The sequence below is a fragment of the Macaca nemestrina genome, chromosome 2, assembly GCF_043159975.1.
Source record: "Macaca nemestrina isolate mMacNem1 chromosome 2, mMacNem.hap1, whole genome shotgun sequence".
In the NCBI taxonomy this organism is placed as follows: Eukaryota; Metazoa; Chordata; class Mammalia; order Primates; family Cercopithecidae; genus Macaca; species Macaca nemestrina.
In genome coordinates, this window is record NC_092126.1 from 63,910,854 (window position 1) to 63,931,432 (window position 20,579).

Consider the following 20,579-nt stretch of genomic DNA (forward strand, 5'->3'; position numbering starts at 1 on the left):
GTTGTTGTTGTTGTTGTGTCTCTGCCAGGCTTTGATATCAGGATGATGTTGGCCTCATAAAATGAGTTAGGGAGGATTCCCTCTTTTTCTATTGATTGGAATAGTTTCAGAAGGAATGGTTCCAGCTCCTCCTTGTACCTCTAGTAGAATTCAGCTGTGAATCCTTCTGGTCCTGGACTTTTTTTGGTTGGTAGGCTATTAATTATTGCCTTAATTTCAGAGCCTGCTATTGGTGTATTCAGGGATTCAACTTCTTCCTGGTCTAGTCTTGGGAGAGTAGAAGTGTCCAGGAAATTATCCATTTCTTCTAGATTTTCTGGCTTATTTGCATAGAGGTGTTTATAGTATTCTCTGATGGTAGTTTGTATTTCTGTGGGGTCGGTGGTGATATCCCCTTAATCATTTTTAATTGCGTCTATTTGATTCTTCTCTCTTTTCTTCTTTATTAGTCTTGCTAGTGGTCTATCAATTTTGTTGATCTTTTCAAAAAACCAACTCTTGGATTCATTGATTTTTTGGAGGGTTTTTGTGTCTCTCTCTCCTTCAGTTCTGCTCTGATCTTAGTTATTTCTTGCCTTCTGCTAGCTTTTGAATGTGTTTGCTCTTGCTTCTCTAATTCTTTTAATTGTGATGTTAGAGTGTCAATTTTAGATCTTTCCTTCTTTCTCTTGTGGGCATTTAGTGCTATAAATTTCCCTCTACACACTCCTTTAAATGTGTCCCAGAGATTCTGGTATGTTGTATCTTTGTTCTCATTGGTTTCAAAGAACATCTTTATTTCTGCCTTCATTTCGTTATGTACCCAAAGTCATTGAGGAGTAGGTTGTTCAATTTCCATGTAGTTGAGTTGTAGTTGTTTGATTTTCTTAGTCCTGAGTTCCAGTTTAATTGCACTGTGGTCTGAGAGACAGTTTGTTATAATTTCTGTTCTTGTACATTTGCTGAGGAGTGCTTTACTTCCAACATATTCTGTTGATTTGGGGTGGAGAGTTCTGTAGATGTCTATTAGGTCCCCTTGGTGCAGAGTTGAGTTCAATTCCTGGATATCCTTGTTAACTTTCTGTCTCGTTGATCTGTCTAATGTTGACATGGGGTGTTGAAGTTTCCCATTATTGTATGGGAGTCTAACTCTCTTTGTAAGTCTCTAAGGACTTGCTTTATGAATCTGGGTGCTCCTGTATTGGGCGCATATATATTTAGGATGGTTAGCTTTTCCTGTTGAATTGATCCCTTTACCATTATGTAGTGGCCTTCTTTGTCTCCTTTGATCTTTGATGGTTTAAAGTCTGTTTTATCAGAGACTAGGATTGCAACCCCTGCTTTTTCTTGTTCTCCATTTGCTTGGTAGATCTTCCTCCACCCCTTTATTTTGAGCCTATGTGTGTCTCTGCATGTGAGATGGGTCTCCTGAATACAGCAAACAAATCCAATTTGCCAGTCTATGTCTCTGATTGGACCATTTAGTCCATTTACATGTGAGGTTAATATTGTTATGTGTGAACTTGATCCTGTCATTGTGATATTAGCTGGTTATTTTGCTCATTAGTTGATGCAGTTTCTTCCTAGCATCGATGGTCTTTACATTTTGGCATGTTTTTGCAGTGGCTGGTACTGGTTGTTCCTTTCCACGTTTAGTGCTTCCTTCAGGATCTCTTGTAGGGCAGGCCTGGTGGTGACAAAATCTCTAAGCATTTGCTTGTCTGTAAAGGATTTTATTTTTCCTTCACTGATGAAACTTAGTTTGGCTGGATATGAAATTCTGGGTTGATAATTCTTTAAGAATGTTGAATATTGGCCCCCACTCTCTTCTGGCTTGTAGAGTTTCTGCCGAGAGATCTGCTGTTAGTCTGATGGGCTTCCGTTTGTGGGTAACCCGACCTTTCTCTCTGGCTGCCCTTAACATCTTTCCTTTCATTTCAACTTTGGTGAATCTGACAATTATGTGTCTTGGAGTTGCTCTTCTTTGTGGCATTCTTTGTATTTGCGGAATTTGAATGTTGGCCTGCCTTACTAGGTTGGGGAAGTTCTCCTGGATGATATCCTAAAGAGTGTTTTCCACCTTGGTTCCATTTTCCCCATCACTTTCAGGCACACTAATGAGACGTAGATTTGGTCTTTTCACCTAAACCCATATTTCTTGGAGGCTTTGTTCATTTCTTTTTCCTTTTCTTTCTCTAGACTTCTCGTCTCCCTTCATTTCGTTCATTTGATCTTCAGTCGTTGATACTCTTTCTTCCAGTTGATCAAGTCGGTTACTGAAGCTTGTGCATTTGTCACGTATTTCTCGTGTCATGGTTTTTATCTCTCTCAGTTCGTTTATGGCCTTCTCTGCATTGATTATTCTAGTTATCCATTCTTCCATTCTTTTTTCAAGATTTTTAGTTTCTTTTCGCTGGGTACGTAGTTCCTCCTTTAGCTCTGAGAAGTTTGATCAACTGAAGCCTTCTTCTCTCATCTCATCAAAGTCATTCTCTGTCCAGCTTTGATCCATTGCTGGCGATGAGCTGCGTTCCTTTGCAGGGGGCATAGGTGGGCAGATCACTTGAGGTCAGGAGTTCAAGACCAGCCTGGCCAACATGGTGAAACCCCATCTCTACTGAAAATCTAAAAAAACAAAAAAAAAATTATCTGGGCATGGTGGTGCATGCCTATAACCCCAACTACTCGGGAGGCTGAGGCAGGAGAATCGCTTGAACCTGGGAGGCAGAGGTTGCAGTAAGCCAAGATCGTACCACTGCACTCCAGTCTGGGTGACAGAGTGAGACTCCATCTCAAATTTAAAAAAAAAAAGAAATTTAATACAACTTGGTTTCAGGGCTGGTTTATAGAGGGAATGTGTATCCTGAAAGACTTAGGGGCTCACAGGGAATTTTTTTGTGTGCAATTTGTGAGGAGGCCATCTGAGGAGGTTTATGACCTTCTATTACTGTGGAAACCTGGTTTATGTGTAAGGCTGTGTCACAGGGTTGTGAAATTACAGCTATCTGTTTGGGGAAAAAAAGGAAAGTACTATTGTATGACTCAGTTCCCAAGCTTAACTTTCCCCTTAGCATAGTGAGTTTGAGGTCTTGAGGTATTATATTCTTTCACAATAGCAAAGTCTCTTTGAAAGCTGAAGCCAGCTGGACTTCCTGGGTCGAGTGGGGACTTGGAGAACTTTTCTGTCTAGCTAGAGGATTGCAAACGCACCAATCAGCGTTCTGTGTCTAGCTAAAGGATTGTAAATGCACTAATCAGCACTTTGTAAAAATACACCAGTCCGCACTCTGTGTCTAGCTGAAGGATTGTAAATGCACCAATCAGCACTCTGTAAAATGGACCAATCAGCAGGACGTGGGCAGGGCCAAATAAGGGAATAAAAGCTGGCCTCCCGAGTCAGCAGCAGCAACCCACTTGGGTCCCCTTCCATGCTGTGGAAGATTTGTTCATTCACTCTTCACAATAAATCTTGCTGCTGCTCACTCTTTGGGTCCGCACCACCTTTAAGAGCTGTAACACTCACCACGAAGGTCCGCAGCTTCATTCTTGAAGTCAGTGAGACCACGAACCCACCGGAAGGAAGAAACTCCGAACATATCTGAACATCTGAAGGAACAAACTCCGGACACACCATTTTTAAGAGCTGTAACACTCACCACAAAGGTCCGCGGCTTCTTTCTTGAAGTCAGTGAGACCAAGAACCCACCAGAAGGAATGAATTCCAGTCTCACCTTTAATAACACTCCTTTCTGAATTTCCCTCACCCACACCTTTCCATATTTCCCCCACTCACCTGGCCTTCCTTTCACACCCAAATTCACTGCCTCCCAGGGAAAACCACTACTGTCAGCTTGCTGTGTAGTTTTCCAGGTTCTGTTCCCCACAAGACACTAAGAGATGAATTTCTAAATGTGTGTAAATAAGTGTGGGTTGGACTTAATGATTCACTTTTAACCAATAGATTAGGGCAAAAGTAGTGGCAACTCGCTTTTAAAAATTACATTAAAAGAGACTCTGGATCTCTCTCTCTCTCTCCCCCCCCCCCTTTCTCCCTTTGAACCTTTGTTCTAAGGGATGCAAGCTGCCATGTTGTCAACAGCTCTAAGGAGAATCCATGTGGCAAGCAATGGATATCTCTGGACAACAGCCAGTTTGAATCTCAGGCCTGAAAACAGCCACAAGAGAGATGGAAGCTGTCCATGCCCCTTGAGCCTTAAGAGGGTGGTAAGTACAGCCAAAACCTTGATTATGGCCTCCTACTTTAAACCAGGGCCAGGCATAGTAGCTCACTCCTGTAATCCCAGCACTTTGGGAGGCCATGGCAAGAGGATCACTTGAGGTTGGAAGTTCAAGACCAGCCTGTGTAACAGAGTGACACTCTGTATCTATAAAAATTTTAAAAATTAGCTGAGCATGGTGGCACATGCCTGTAGTCCTGTAAATTAATAGCAGATTAGTTGTTTGCCACATGCAAAGTCCAGTTAATGAGTTCTGGTACCAAAAAAAAGGTGAACTTATTCTGAAGCTAGCTTGGAGAAGGGACACAAAGTATCCTGCCTTTGAATGTGCTGCTTCACCATTGAAACAGAAAGCGGATACTTTTAGGTAAGGAGGGATGTGAGTAAGGGCAAGGGGTCCCCCTGCTCACTTGGTGCCTTATCTCCTAGCCAAGGGGGCATGCTTTTGATATGTCCTCCTGGTGGATAGAAGTCCAGAGGCCATCTCTTAGAGGTGAGAGTTCCATAAATTAATTGTCAACTCTCAAGGAGAGATCTGTCTTGGAGGACATAGTTAGAAGAACTGGACCTGCGGGGAATGTCTGTTAATGGGGAGGTGGAAGGTTATATTTGCATTTCTCAAAGGCTAAGTAGGAAATAGGCAACAGCGGGAAAGGGGAGAGGAGAAAAGAAGAGTGGATAATAAAAAGTAATAGTCATCCCCCTCCCCCCACTGTTTTTTTTTGTTTTTTGTTTTTTTGTTTTTTTAAGAAAAAATGGGAGCACTGTTATAGTCCTAGCTACTTGGGAGGCTGAAGCAGGAAGACTGCTTGAGTCTATGATGTTGAGACTGCTGAGAGCTGTAATCATGCCACTGCACTCCAGACTGGGCAATAGAGTGAGATCCAGTATCAAAAAAAGAAAAGACAGGAAAAGAGACTCTAAGCTGTGCCTGATTCTTAGACCCAAGCTGGGAGACAATGAATGTATGTTTCCTTAAACTGGTAAGTTTTGACATAATTTGTTATGCATTTCTATGTTATTGTCAGTGAATCTGTACAGTTCTGAAGCAACCTCAATTCTTGCCTCCTCAGAAGACAAAATTTGATGAGGGCCATAAGAAAGAGTGAGAGACAGAGGCAAGTTTTAGAGCAGGAGTGAAAGTTTATTAAAAAACTTTAGAGCAGGAATGAAAGAAAATAAAATAGACTTGGAAGAGGGCCAAGTGAGTGACTTGAGAGATCAAGTGTGTGGTTTGACCTTTGATTTGGGGTCTTATACATTGGCATTCCACTTGTTCAGTGACCTGCCAGCATTTGGGAGGGACTGCATGCACAATGTGTATACTGGAGTGGTAAGCGTGCTCACTGGAGGCATTCTTACCTTACCAGTCCAATGCTCCTAGGTCATATGTCAGTTCAAATTCACCATTTTGTCTCTCATTGTGCATGCTTGAGCCCACTTGTACAAATCCAGAGATCTTATCAGGAAACTGCTGATGACCAGTTTTCAGGTTGGGAGAGTACCTCTTCCTGGTGCTGGCTGTGACCAATTTTTATTTTAGAGAGATAATTAACAATTGCCTGACCATCACTTGATGATCACCTGATACTCCTGTTTGGGGGTGAGGGCCTCTCGTGCCCTGCTCATGTCTTCCTGACTACCTCCTGTAACATTTTCCCCCTCAAGGGTTCAAGACCCCAATTCTTTGGGTAAAATGGACAAAGATCAGTCTTCTGTAACTATTTCCTGCTGACAGAGGGGCAGTGGTGGTTGTTTCATGGGTCTTGGCCTCTTGCTAGCTGACAGGGCAGGGTGGCACCATGTGTTGGTGAAAGCAGTATCCAGCCAGGTCCAAGGGAGACAAGGGCAGGATTTCACCTCTGTCATGTCTCATTGATGGTGTCCCCCTGTAGGAGGATAAGTCACAAATATTGACAAGACAGTATCCCTCACTGAGTATCATCTGGAGCTTGGTGGCTTGAAGGTGAGAGAAGATAGAAATATGCTACAAATTTTATTTATAGGAGTATATTTACTCATTGTTAAAAGCTGTAAATAGCTTAAGAAAAGTTTTCTTGATTCCGAAAAACAAAGGATCTGTAATGTTCTAAGCAAAAATCCTTAAAAGGATTGTTTTAGTTTTATACTAGTTCAGTCCATGCAGTTATTCTGTTCTGCTTGATATTCATGAACATTTCATTCTCCATGAGAGTCTTGGAAGGTTTTTTCTCTATTCTAGTGTCACAATCTCCAGGGTTATCAGAAAACTGCATTTAACAGCATCTGTTAGAGGTCTATAGCTGATTATAAAACCACCTTTTAAAGAGGATAAAAACAAGACAACAATTGTCTACGGATGACAAAAAGTCTTAGGGCAGCCACAGTTAAAGACACAATGGACAAAAAAATTTGTTACCTTTGTGACACACAATAATTTAACATAATTACAATTATTACTGATAATGTATACTAAGTCATATCAGAGCTATAGGAATTTCACCCAATTTTAGAACACATACCAATTACACATTTATACAAATACTCAAAAAAGGCAAAGTTTGCCTTTGTATTAGTGTACTACTGATGTCAAGCCTAGTTCTTAATGAAACCTTATAGACAAATCTATTCAATCTTAATTAGTTTGACCATAAAGTAAGATTCTCAGAAACCTTTTATAATTTATTACATTTTTTAAAGAGCATATTAATTATTTAATAAAACTCTATTATACTTCTATTCAATTGTTCAATGTATGGATAAACTAAATAATATCCCCTTAATTTTAGCCATTGTGTTTACATATAGAATTTCATTCACAAGAATAATCTTTCACAAAACCTCCACAACTTGCTTAAACATTCAGCTTTATGCTATTTAACTTAAAACAATCCTTTAACGCTCTAGACAAAAATAACCCACATTCCCTTCTCTTCATAAACTCTTTTACCAAAAGTACCTTCTACTTTCCTTACACTCCTTGCATGTAAATCTGTCTTTTCAATAGTCTCAAATACATATTACCTGTTAATTCTTAAAAGTTTTACATTTGGTGAAAAACCTGGTAAGTAAGTAATTCTAATTATGAACTAGTTGGGGAGCCTAGGACATCAGATAGAAGTGCAGCTAAGGTCTGAATCTTTTCAGCGTAGCTAGGGGGCATGGCTAACTCTGTGTATACCCAGCTTTAAAGTAAATAAGTTGTACAATTAGAAGTCATAGTAGCAGTTTATGACCCTAAAGTATTTAATAGACCTAATACCCTTTAAAACTGTACATTTTTATAAATTCCCTTTCATGAATCTTTTCCTGACTTACACAAACCATCTATGACATGCTTGGACTTTCTGACCTGTTCTAAACATCCCTCTTTTTAAACAACCAGTCATTTTACTTTAGGAGAAGAATTTACTATACAAGATCCTTTCTCATATAAAATCCCTTTTCTTTATAATGTTCCTTGACAAAAATACCTCTTTACCTTTATAACCTTCAAGTTAAGACAAAAGTCATTTTTCTTCTGTTAGGAAGCTATGGTTTATACTGCACGTTGCTGTGTGAGTCCTGTAAAGGAGGAGAAGATAAGGGTTTTATCTACATACTGTAGAAGTTATGATCCCCTCGAGAAGAGAATGCTTGGTTAAATTTTTTTCTAAAGCTTGTCTGAATAAGTGTGGGTTATTTCTAAACTCCTGAGTTAAGACCATCAGGTTAAAGTTATTGCTTAAAGACTTAAGTAGCTTTCCCAGGAGAAACAGGTGTATTTGAGGAAAAGATGAATTTAGATTTTGGGTAAATATTAAGCAGGCACCCATCTCAGAAAGCATATTTTTGTCCAAAAGGGGTATGAGTTATTTATTTTGGAGGTAAAGGGTGCCATTTGCCCCCATTAACTGGCAGGATTTAGAGAGTTGCTTAGAGAAGGAGATTCACACAGAGTAGGTAGCTCTTGAACCCAAAAGGAAAATTTATAATTTTGTTTGCCCCCTCCAGAGTTGCCCTTGGCCCTTTCCTGTTGATGGCCATGTCCAGGTTGGATGCCAGCCAGAACAGAGAGACCCCTCAGCTCAAGCTCATCAGGTGTTGGGACTCTGTCCATGGGAGCCCTCAGCTGTCATGTTAGTCCCATTTCCAGCTTGTGGTAAAGGGGGCAAGCTGTGCAGGGCATTTTCCCATTTATCCCATTGGGGTAGTTTGCCTTCCACTGGCCTGGCTTCCTGCACCAATGGCGGTTACTTGAAGGAGTGTCCTTACAGCAAACTGGAGGGAGCTGGAGAGCTTGTAAAGTAGCCAATAGTTGAGCCTTCCTCTTGTTCCTTCTTTTCCTTAGCCCTATTCTCTTTATTCTGCTCTCAGTTATAAAAATGGAGGAGGCTAATTTGAGGATTTTCTGCATAAGGGCACTGGGTTCTAAGACTGACTTTTATAATTTTCTCCCAGTTTATTTTTAGACCAAAGAGTATTACAACAAAAAAAAAGTAGTTTTTTATTGTTGCTGTTTTAAGGTTTGGGAGAATCAAACTTTTCTTAGTTTTTTTTTGGAATGCATCGAAGAGGTGTGTCCTGTGGTATGGAGACACCATCACCCATCCATGAAGATAGAACAAAGGAGAAAAACAAGGAAAAGGAAAAAGAAGGTGTTTCTTCTTACTTTCCTGTTATCCTGATAAGGTATCCCCCATTCATCTTTAGGGTTTCAGAATAAACCTGTCTTACCATGTACACTTAACCTTGGTCTCATCTTGTCACAATTACCCACTTGAGAACTGAGGAGATACCAGAGTGAACCGTGGGCCTCCTGTTCATCTGTGGGGTTCCAGAATGAACTGGTTTTTCTGTATAGCTTCAATCCTGCCATCATCTCTGTTCTAACGGTAATCTGTTAGCCTGTGACCAACCTCCATCTCTGTCCTATGGGTCTCTTGCAGCTACAGCCTTGGGCTGGCCTATATCCTTGTCTCCATGACTTAGAGTGACTCTCACTCAGAGCATTCTATCAACAAAATGATTATCTCTTTTCTCAGATTTCCATTTCCCATGTTTTTTAAGTAGAGGAGAGGCTAATTTTTTTAGCTAACTGCCGCAAGGAGGCTGAACTTCTCTCCCTTCAAATATAACCTTCAGGGTCTTGATGCATGTTGATAAGGATGTGGAAGTGATTAGAGAAATGGAGCCTAGAGGAGGAAGTGAGAGGAATACCATGGAAAGCCTACATATGCTTGCAAATACAACAGCCCTTGGATTTAAGAGGGCAACATTTATTTGCCCTTTGACATAAAGGCATAACCTCTGGAGAACGTGGGGCTTGGAGTAAGAATTCACAAATAGCAAAGGAAGAATTATCCTATCTCTCAAAAAGGTGCTAACTCCAAAAAAGTAAGTAGGTGGGGTCCTTGGAGGACCACACAGTGAGGGCCTATGCAGGTGGACAAACTCAATTCAAAGCCACAGGAAAAACTGGGCCTGGGGCATAACAGGGATGAAAAGTGTATGGTAAGACATACAGAGCTGGGAGAGCTAGGATTCCAATTAGTGTCTGTCTTGGCAGTGTGCCAGCAGACAGGGGCAAGGAGCCCATTTCTTTACTGCTATGCAAATGCAGCAAGAGCTGTGGGTGCATGAAAAAAGCAGAGAAAAGGCAGACTTGCTTATGAGGTGGATGGTCTAGTGAGTGCACAAGGCCATTTCAGAATATACACAGAGAAAACAGGACAGTAGGTGGTGCAGTTTCTTGGGAAAGAGAAAATTTTACTTGAAAAAGCAGAGGAAACCCCAGATGTTGCATGATTTTAGCCTTTAGCCCTACCACTCTTGCAAGCCTCTTGTCGAGGAGGGGCACTAGTGTCTTGGGTCTATTTGGTACAGGCTCCAAGGTCCTTACCACCCCCATAAGCCACCCATCAGAGTGAATTGAGAGATTGATCAAGGGTAGCAGAGTCACTCTGGCTGGAAGGAATTGTTCTGGAGGTTGGTTAGTAAGCAGGAGAGTGAAAGGGAGAAGAGTATCACATATGGGGGTTGAGTGCCTCCAGTTGAAGAAGGCAAGGTGTTGAGCTGTCTTACCACTGGGGAATGGGAATGTATCTGAGTCATGCAGCACTAAAGTATGTTAGCAGTGGAAGATATTTGTGTCACATGATGCCAAAGTATGTTAGTGGCAATGAATCTGTATGAGTCTGCAGCAACCTCAATTCTTGCATCCTTAGGAGAAAGAATTCAACCAAGACACATAAGGCAGAGTGAGAGACTGAGGCAAGTTTTACATACATCTGGAGTGAAAGTTATCAAAAAGTTTTAGATTAGGAATGAAAGGAACTAAAGTACACTTGGAAGAGGGCCAAGTGGGCAACTTGAGAGATCAAGTGCAGGGTTTGACCTTTGACTTGGGGTTTTATACATCAGCATGCTTCTTGGGGGGTTACATCCCTTTTCCCCTGATTCTTCCCATGGCCTGAGCTGTCTGTAAGCACAGTGGTCTGCCAGCACTTGGGTGGGAACACATGCTCTGTGTTTACTGGAGTTGTATGCATGCTTACCTAGGCATTCTTTCCTTACCAGTCCGATGTTCTTCATACATATACCAGTTAAACTCCACCATTTTGTCACTTAGTGTGCATGCTTGAGCCCACCTGCCCACCTCCAGAGATCTTATTGGGAGGCTGCTGATCACCAATTTTCAGGTGTTTTTATTTATTGGGAGACTGCCTTTCCCTGGTGCTGGCTGTGACCAATGATTATTTTAGAGAGACAATTAACAACTGCCTGACCATCACCTGATGATTGCTTAACATTCCTGGTTTGGGGAGAGAGAGCTGTTTACTGGTAAGGGCCCTCTGAAGAGTCCTGAGGCAGCACAGGGTATCACATGGTGAGGGAACTAAGTATACCAATGTACTAGCTCAGGTCTCTCTTCCTGTTCTTATTAATCCACCAGTTCCCCTTCCCTTATATAATCCATTAATCCATCAATGGATGAAGCTATTCATGAGGGCTCTGCCCGAATCACTTCTGAAAGGCCCCACCTTACAATGCTGCCATATTAGAGATTATATTTCAATATGAGTTTTGGAGGCTACAAATATTCAAACCATAACGCTACATCAGGAAGATTCCTTGTCCCTGAGAATGGTAAAGAAAATGCCAACTTCCCTCATCAAAAATGAGAAAACACAATTTATTCTCTGGAGTGATTCTGCTATGATAGAAAGTCCATCTCAGGTATAACTGCATAGCTGCAATTTTTACCATGTAAATTCATGCATTTATTTATTTTAAGCTTTAAATTTGTTTAAAAATTGTATGATATTTACATATATAAATAATATGCATAGTCCCCTGAAGACTTTATTAAGAATATAATGGAAGAATTAAGATTTTGGCTGGGTACAGTGGCTCATGCCTGTTATCCCAGCACTTTGGAAGGCCAGCGTGGGATTATCACTTGAGGCCAGGAGTTCAAGACAAGCCTGAACAACATAGAAAAACCTTGTCTTCACAATTTTCTTTTTTAATTAGCTGGGCATGGTGGCACATGCTTATAGTTCCAGCTACTCAGAAGGCTGAGGTGGAAGGATTGCTTGAGTCCAGGAGTTAGAAGCTACAGTGAGTTATCACACCACTGCACTCCAGCCTGGTGACAGAATGAGACCCTGTTTCTAAAAAAAAAGAAAAGAAAAGAAAAAAGAAAAAAAAAGAAAAATCTTCAAATTTTTTGATTTCCAAAGCCTAAGATAATTTATTGTTCTGTTCATCTTAAAAATGAAAAAGTAGTAGAACAATAAATTAGAAAATCTTAGTGACAACTGACAGTGAATTGATGGTGGGATCTGAAAGTTGTATTTCTCTAAAAATAAATATGTTGGGGATTCAAACATTCTCATTACTGCTGCCAGTTATGCTGTTACTGACCAAAGTTACTTCAAGTGGCTACTGTTTCTCAAGTGGAGCTAATAGTTACTTCAAATGGCTAATCTTTCTCAAGTGAAGCCAAGTATTTGCTTCCAAATTACATACTTCACCTGGTCTGTTTTGCTTACATTAAATTCAGTAGCTAACCTCTGTGTGTTTATTCACAAAATACTTCGAAAGTTTACATGACATATGACTATCACATCTTCAGTCTACCAGAGAGTCTAAATTTCCATCTGAAAAAGTAGCAAAATAGCTCTAAGCAAACATTTCTTCCTTAAAACTCAACATTCCATTTTATTTTGTTTTTGTTACATCTCACCTTCTAGACAGCAATTTTATGCCTCACAGTCTTGATTTCATCAAGAAATATTGTTGGAGATGGAGTGGAAAGTATTTCCTATTTGTTACTCATTCTTCTAGTCTTAAATTAGTTTTTCTTCTGACTTTTTATAGACAGATATCATGTGTACAATATATTAATGAAAATAGAAATCTGGATTTCAACCTCCTTTGTCTCTTTGGCTCCCTCTTTTCTAGGAACTGATCCTTGTCTCCACTTGTCCTCTTTCCTCTGTCTTACTCTACAATGGACTGAGTGTTTATGTCCCCCAACCCTTTAAATTCATATGTTGAAATCCTAACCCCTAATGTGATGGTATTAGGAGGTGGGCCCTTTAACAGGTAATAAGGTCGTGAGAGTTGAGTCCTCATAAGTGAGATTGGTGCCCTTATAAAAAAGGAACCCAGAGAGCCCTCTTACCCTCTTTCCACCATGAAGTAACCAGTCTACAAACTGGAAGAGGGCCCTCACCAGAATCTGACCATGGTGGCACCCTGGTATCAAACTTCCAGCCTCCACAACTGTGAAAAATAAATTTTTGCTGTTTATAATCCACTCAGTCTGTGGTGCTTTGTTATGGTAACCCAAACTAAGGTTCTCCCTTATGCTTGACCTCATGACATGACTTTATCACAGTGGAAATACCCCTGATTTAACCAGTTTACCCTACTTCTTGGCCACAGTGATATACTCAGGGAATCTGAATCAAAGGTGGGACAACCAGCATCCCTCTGCAGGCATTTGGAATTTAGAGCAAGAAATTCTGGGCTTATTCTTTCTGGTTTTGAAACAGAGGAGATAGAAACTCAGAAGATACAGTAAATATTTTCCAGCTTGTGAAAAGTAGGCCAACCCAGAGAGGAGAAAAAAAGCCTGTTCAGAAAGAGAAGCAGAATTGAAAGCTGGGGCAGAAAGACTTCCTTGCCTAGCTGTACCCTGCTCTTGGACCATTTGAATCACCACTGCTTCCTTATGATACTTACCTTTTTTGTTTGTTTGCTTGTTTTAGCTAGTTAGAGATAGTTTCTATTACTCATAACACAATAAAAATGTTAACTAATATAATATTTTCAGCAATAAATTTTGGGGTGAATTTATCCTACTTTAATTGTTTTGTTAGGCATTTGTTATAATGGTCAAGAAAGGAATTTCCTCAGGGAATTTTTCTTCTGTTTTTCCACCCCAGATATAAATTTTAAGTACATGTCTCTTTATTTCTCACTAGAGTCAGTATTACATATCTTTTTGTAAATGAAATACAAGGGATTTGCAGCAAAATATGAAAAGCCTGGAATGATCTAGTATAGTATCTAAATAAAACTTCCTTTCAAGACAAAACTCCTCAAAGAGGACAAACTTGTGGGGATAGAATTCAAATTTAAGAGGGCACAGATCATAAAACCAAAGAACAAGAATACCTAGATTAAATGTGGGTGGAGGTAGGAAGGGACAGTCAGAATATTTCAGAATGTAAGCTGCCATAATCTTGATAGCTTTGAAAAACATCCAAAAAAGAGAGCTCTAAAATGGTAAGGTTTGAACAGAAAGTTATCTAAGTGTGGGTAGAAAGTTAAATGATAAAATATTATCCAAAACTACATCTCCTTTATAAAAAAGCTCAGGAAAACTTTGACATAAACATTGAGCTACAGAAAAGATAGAGATCAAATTCCATTAAAGTATAAGGAAAGAGAGAATACTATTCCTACAGATAATAAAACATGCCAAAAACATTCTCATACAGCAGATGAAAATTATAGTCTAATATTTCAAAACTAGCTAGGAGACACAAAAAATGATATAAGAAATGAAAGAACAAATAAATCAGAATTTGAGGTGATAGAACTAAGAAGATAATTTTAAAAATTATTAAGAAACAGAACAAATAAAAGTATAACTAGAAAAAATAAAAGATAATATCTCAAGAGAAATACAAGTAAAAAGAAAAATTTTAAGGATTTAAAAGAAAAAAGAGAGAGATAAAAAGGATTAAAAAAAGACACACAAGGAAGATCCCACATACATATAAAAGGCATATCTAAGGAAAATTTTAGCAATAAAATACTGAAATCTATCATTTGAGAAGCCAAAATAAAATGAGAATTGAAACTAAACATTGAGAGGACACTCAGTTTATCTGATAAAATTGGCTTGGAATGATCATCACTGAGATGTAGTCTAGTGAAATTATTGTACTTTAAAGGAAATAAAATAAAAATTATTTAGAAAATCCAGAATAAAAATACCAAATCATTCATACAGGAAACAAAGTCATATTATCTTCAAACTTTTCTATCTCAAAATTTTACGCTTGAAGAAAATTGAGTAACAATGCAAAGAAGAAATATGAAGCAATGATTTTATATCTAAACAAGCTGTTATCAGCAGGCAAGAACTCAGGGAATATTACTCTTTATGAATCTACAGGAGAAGGGGATTCAGACAAAATACTTGGGGAGGCATTGACAAAATGAGTCATGATGAGCATTGATTATAATTTCTAGCAAAACTAAGACACTAAATGAGAGATATAAGGAAGATAATGTGGTACATAATGGCGGAATGCTCTGACAGTGTGGATATGGTACAATTGTAAAAATGTGGTGTAAGAATGGGAAGAGCATATGCAGAAGAATTTTTAGCTCTTTTCAGTAATTGTATTGATGGTAATGTTGATATTGCTATTGGCTCCTACTGACTAAAGATGGAGCAACTTGAGCATCACTAAATATAAAAGCAATGGGTCAAAGCATAGCAAATGTACTTAAACCCATGATTTCATCCTGATTAAAAAAAAACCTAATTGTTCATTATGATGGTTAATTTTATGTGTGTTAACTTGACTGGGTAAGTTGATAGCTTTTCTTTCAAGGTGTGTCTTTGAGGAGAGTTTTGTAAGAGAGTAGTATTTGAATCAGTAGACTGAGTAAAACAGATCTGCCCTCACTAGTGTGGGCTAGCATTATCCAATTAGGCACAGGAAGAGTGAATTTGCTATCTATTCTTGAGCTGAGATATTTACCTTCTCTTGCCCTCAGACATTGGAGCTCCTGGCTCTGGGGTCTTTGGACTCCAGGATTTGCATCAGCATCTCCTGACCCCCAAGTCTTTGGACCTTTGGCCTTGGACTGAGAGTTATGCCATTGACTCCCCTGCTTCTTAGGTCTTCAGATGCAGACTGAATTACACCACTGGCTTTCCTTGTTCTCCAACCTGCAGGCAGCATACTGTGGGACTTCTTGGCCTCCATAATTGTGTGAGTCAATTCCCTTAATAAATCTTCCTTATCTATCTATACATATTCTTTTGGCTATTTTCCTAGAGCACCCTAATATAGTCATCACGGAAGAGGCCAGAAATCAACTTTTTATTTGAGAACTGGCAAATAAAAGAAAACAATCAAGCATTTATCCTGCCTTTCCTATGTAAACTGTGCCACCAAGATACCAAATAGTAGGTGAGGTGAAGTTTCTCTTGATGAAAGTAGTCCATCAAATTACTGAAAAAAAATTTGAATATCAACATCTTTTGCAATTCTAGTGAATTACTGGATCTAAACATTGAGAATCAATGGCTGATAGCATTACAAAAAGGCAGAAAAACCAGGCTGGGCATGGTGGCTCACAACTGTAATCCCAGCACTTTGGGAGGCAGAAGTGGGAGGAGAGAATGACTTGAGCCCAGGAGTTCGAGATCAGCCTAGGCAACTAAGCAAGACACTATCTCTTTAAAAAAAAATTTTTCCTGGAAAAACATAAACCCACCTATGAAGTAGTATTGGCAAAACTCATCATCATCATCATCATTATCATCCCTAAATGTGATTCAGCCTGGAGATCCAGGAGAGTGCTTTATGTTGTAGCATGCAATCCAAATTACTGAGCATTCTCTTTTGGTGTTTGGAAAAAGCCAACTGCTTCTATATCTCAGAGTGAAGCAATTTTAATTATTTGGTGACTGTGAAGCAGTAGCCTGATTGAAGAATGTACCCCATCTCTTTTTTTTTAGTATATTCTCCTAAGAGTATTTAACTAGAAAATGGGAACAAACTCACCAGCAAAGATTAGATTAAGGGTGTTATCTTCTAAATGGTCTGAAGGTAACTATAGGCAGGAGGGATATAGAATAGAGAGACCAGTATGTAAATGATAAGCATATATGTTAAAAATTGTGTCCTCTGGCCGGGCTCAGTGGCTCATGCCTTTAACCCTAGCACTTTGGGAGGATCACTAGAGGCCAGGAGTGCAAGACCAGCCTGGTCAACATAGTGAGACCCCATCTCTATTTAAAAAAAATGAAAAAGAATCTCTCTGTACATAAAATTGTGTCCTCTACTCTTCAGCGCCCGAATCTTAACAAAAAATTACGTCTGGATTAAGTGAGCTCTGTGTTCAGAGGTGCTAGAGGATGCAGCCCCTCCCCCAACTTCTAAGCATCTCCCCCTACCTGCCCTGCATGCTTCTGCCCTAGTGATTCATTCTGGAAACTCCATCCTCTCCAAAGCCATGGAAAGTGTGTCTTCCTCACATTGTGTCCCTAAATCTTTTTTTTAAAAGAAAAAGACATTTCTTTAAAGTGTCTAGATAAAGACTTTGGTTATGGTTTTGACAGTAGACCAGAAGTTTTTGGACAGATACCATACCAAACATTCCTACATTCTGTAAAGCAGCAGTTCATGAACTTCAACCCTTAAAATAATCCCAGGCCCCAAATCTGCACCAGCAAGAAGTCAGTTGCTAGAGTTGTGTACCCTAAGGAAGGGCATTCTCCCAAATTTTACCTCAAATGTAATATTGGAAGACAACAGACCTGGCAAATCCTTCTAGCCTGATTTATGAATTTTTAAAATTTGGATATTTGATCTATCTTAAATTTGTTTTGGCAAAGGGAATGAGGTAGTTTCAACTCCATCTATTGATTATTTTCTCCCTAATTTTTGAAATACAAGCTTTATAATAAAATCTCATATGATTTGGGTCTGTTTCTGGACTTCATTCTGTTTCATTGATCTATTTATTAATATAAAACTACTACATTTTAAAAAATGGTACTATGAGGCCACTGTATTATTGCATGATATAGAAGGAACTACTGAAAACCTTTGTCTCTGGAATTTCAAAAATCAGGGAGCTTCAAGGAATAGGAGACCTTCCTTCTGGAATTCAGCCATTAAGGTGACTAAGCTTTACCAACTCACGTTCTGGGAGATGTTTATTCCAAGATTTCAAATTCCTTGGAATATGGTTGGCTCAGCTTAGGCCAGGTATCAATTTCAGAATCATTTATCTATTTTGTTGGGGGGGGGGACAAGTGAATATGATTTCCAGGTGCCCAACACTATATTTTAAAGAAACATAGTGTTGTGACCTGAATGGTGCTCCAAAAACTGTCTGCTTCACTATGCTCACCCACCCTTCTCATACACCTGAGCCTTCCCTCTCTCTGCATAGTGTACCTTTCCCATACACAATTGCAGCTACCCTTTCCAATAGGAGAGGGTGCAAACTCCTGCTTCTGTATTGATCTAGAAGCAATGTCGTAAGACTATACAGCTCTAAGCCAAAGATTTCCTACAGCATGCTTACTCTTCTAGTTCCGTCAAAATTTCTTTATATATTCTTCAATCCATGAACTAACTGGAAAATTTAATCATCATTAACATATCCTAAATAACAGTGGTTTTTCAAACTGGGATATGAGTACATTTATGGATGCATAAAAATGTTCCAGGGGCTACTCTAGCCTGAGAACTTTTAAAGGAATCAATGTCCAGATCTCCAGCTTCAATATGGAGCCTTTCTTTCTTATAATTGATCTGCCTGCTATGGGTTTGAGTTAGAGGACTCTTGCCTTTCTCTGTGTTCCTATCTCCTCTTTCAAAACAGGCTTTCCAAGTATACCTCTCCCCCATCCTGGATCTTACTGTGGTGCTTTACCAAAGTGTAAAACCTCAAGAGAACCAAACAACAAGCTATCTTAGGTTATTGGTGTTGGGGAAGATTTCTTTAATCAAGGTACCACAAACACATGGGAAAGCTTGGTGTCTTTCATTGTCTTATATGTATTTTAGTTGAGGGTAAAGTATAGTATTAAAAATAATCTATTCTGAATTCAGATGTATTAGGAACTGGAGCAGCAGAATAAATAACAACTTTCCTTCAACAATTTAGTCTCTTCCATTCCCTGACTCTTGTCAAAGAAGTATTTCTTCTGTGGGAAACTCTTGAATGCACAGCAAAGATTACTGTCAGAATATGGAGACTCTGGTACCTTATCTTACCTAGGTGACAAACCCGTAATAAAACTCTGGGCCTAGTCTAACTTGAATACTCAAGATTTGAAGAGACCAAGTTGGGAAATAACCATTTGCTAAGAAGAAGTCTTTCTCTAAATGTACACCACTCTTGGTTAGCTTGTTGGCTACTTCCACTCATTTGTGTCTTGGTATGTTTCTTTTGCACATTTTTCAAAATTTCAAGAAAAAGGAAGCAAAAAAGTTTCATGTTTACTTTTAAGAGATCCATGTTATATCATCAAAAGGAACATAAATTGAGGGTGAGTTAGTGTTTTTTCTTGACCATTTATTTAGACTAGTAGTAGAACCCTTTTTTGAGGTCTTTTAACAAAAGTTTATTGCTTATTCCAAATCCATATTTATTTTGACTTGGACCTAAGTCTACTGCTGACTGTGACTCATTAACCACTTCTCTGCTTATTTATTTATCATAAAATGTACTAATTAGATATATATTAACTAACTGGGCTATGTTTTTAATTTTATAGCAGTAATGCACTTAGCAATCACTGAAACACTCTTTAGATCTGCTTTACTGGGGCCCAACACCTTTTATTTTGTTGTTAATTTGCACAAAATAGAATGTTAATTTGTATAAAATTAAACTGTAGTCTTAGAAGCCATAGTTACGACAAATATTCCCCAAATGCAATCAGGATGTAATGACCCAGATTAAATGTTTTATTTGATTAAGATTAGCTCTTCTTTTGCAGATAATGACTTGGCTTTCTAATTCTGTCAAATGCATAATTACAATCTTGTTTTCAGCTATGAAATGAAATTGCATATAGATAAATAGAATGGATATATACCTATACAAATATATTTTTTCAGTATCCGTCTTCTTGTCCATCCGTTATCTTTTTAAGACACTGAGTCTATCAAATATTGAAATTTAGTGTGAGTATTTCTGCAGTCAATAGTTTAAAAATTGTAATGTGAAATTTCCAATTTTATGGGGTTATTTTAAAATCATTTATGTACAATTTTAGCTTGAAATATAAGATACTTCTAAATAAAATAAGTGTAATTGGTAGTTATTTGATAAATATTGGTTAAGCTTTTTAGGTCTATCATCCAGAAATTGTCTATCTAATAATTGGGTTTAAGATTTCTTTGCAAGTCAGAAAAATATCGCAAGTAAAATATTTATTGCAAAAATATCTTACTTGCAATAAAATTGAAGGAGGACCTGATTGTGTTGTCAACGATCAGATCTTAAAAATATTTTTGGTGAAGGATTACCACTGTAGTTTTTCCGAACTCCGACCAACTTGGTCCCAGCTCCCAGGCCGCCTCCCAGCGGTGGCAACATGAAGCCAGGCGACTAGGGCGGCCCTGCTGGCGGCCAAAGGCTAACACGCTCCCCAAGGTTGCTGGCGGCGGCGCCTGCTCCAGGACTAGGCTCCAGACTGTCTTTTGGAGAGCCACCAAAAGTACTCACAGGCCATGTTAAAAGTTTTGAATGCCTGTTGATGTTGCCACAAAGTTAGAGCATTGGCTTGCCAGTTCTTCTGGCAAAGGCGGATAACCAGCCATCTTGGTAGAAGCAACACCCCACCAGGGGTGCCCTTGAGTGGCTTTAGAGCACAGTTAAGCAGGACTGTTTACAGGCATTTGTTTGCTGCCTGTGCCATCTGGGTCCGAGAAGGTAGATGTGAAGAAGGCTCTATAAAGGAGTGATACCTGTGCAGAATCACCAGTGTGTAGTTCAGCAGGTGAACAGGGAAGAAAAACAATACAGAGGATGGATATACAAAGGACATGTGAAACAATGACTTGTTTGACGAACTCCCAGTAATTGAGCCTGGTAATACATGGAGAAGTGAGAAGATGA

General features: G+C 39.0%; 1 protein-coding gene across 4 annotated transcripts in view; it reads left to right on the forward strand.

The window, feature by feature from the left end:
• LOC105488520 (NMD3 ribosome export adaptor) overlaps nucleotides 1–20,579 on the forward strand; it is a 181,563-nt gene that overhangs the window by 63,095 nt on the left and 97,889 nt on the right. For 2 of the 4 annotated variants that reach the window (XM_011752693.3, XM_071091190.1), the window contains exons 2-3: nucleotides 4,052–4,203; nucleotides 4,968–5,200. The gene's annotated coding sequence lies outside the window, so the exon portion shown is untranslated. Of the gene's footprint in view, nucleotides 1–4,051; nucleotides 4,204–4,967; nucleotides 5,201–15,485; nucleotides 15,704–20,579 lie in introns of all 4 variants that reach the window. The other 2 variants (XM_071091189.1, XM_011752692.3) reach the window with 2 other exon arrangements.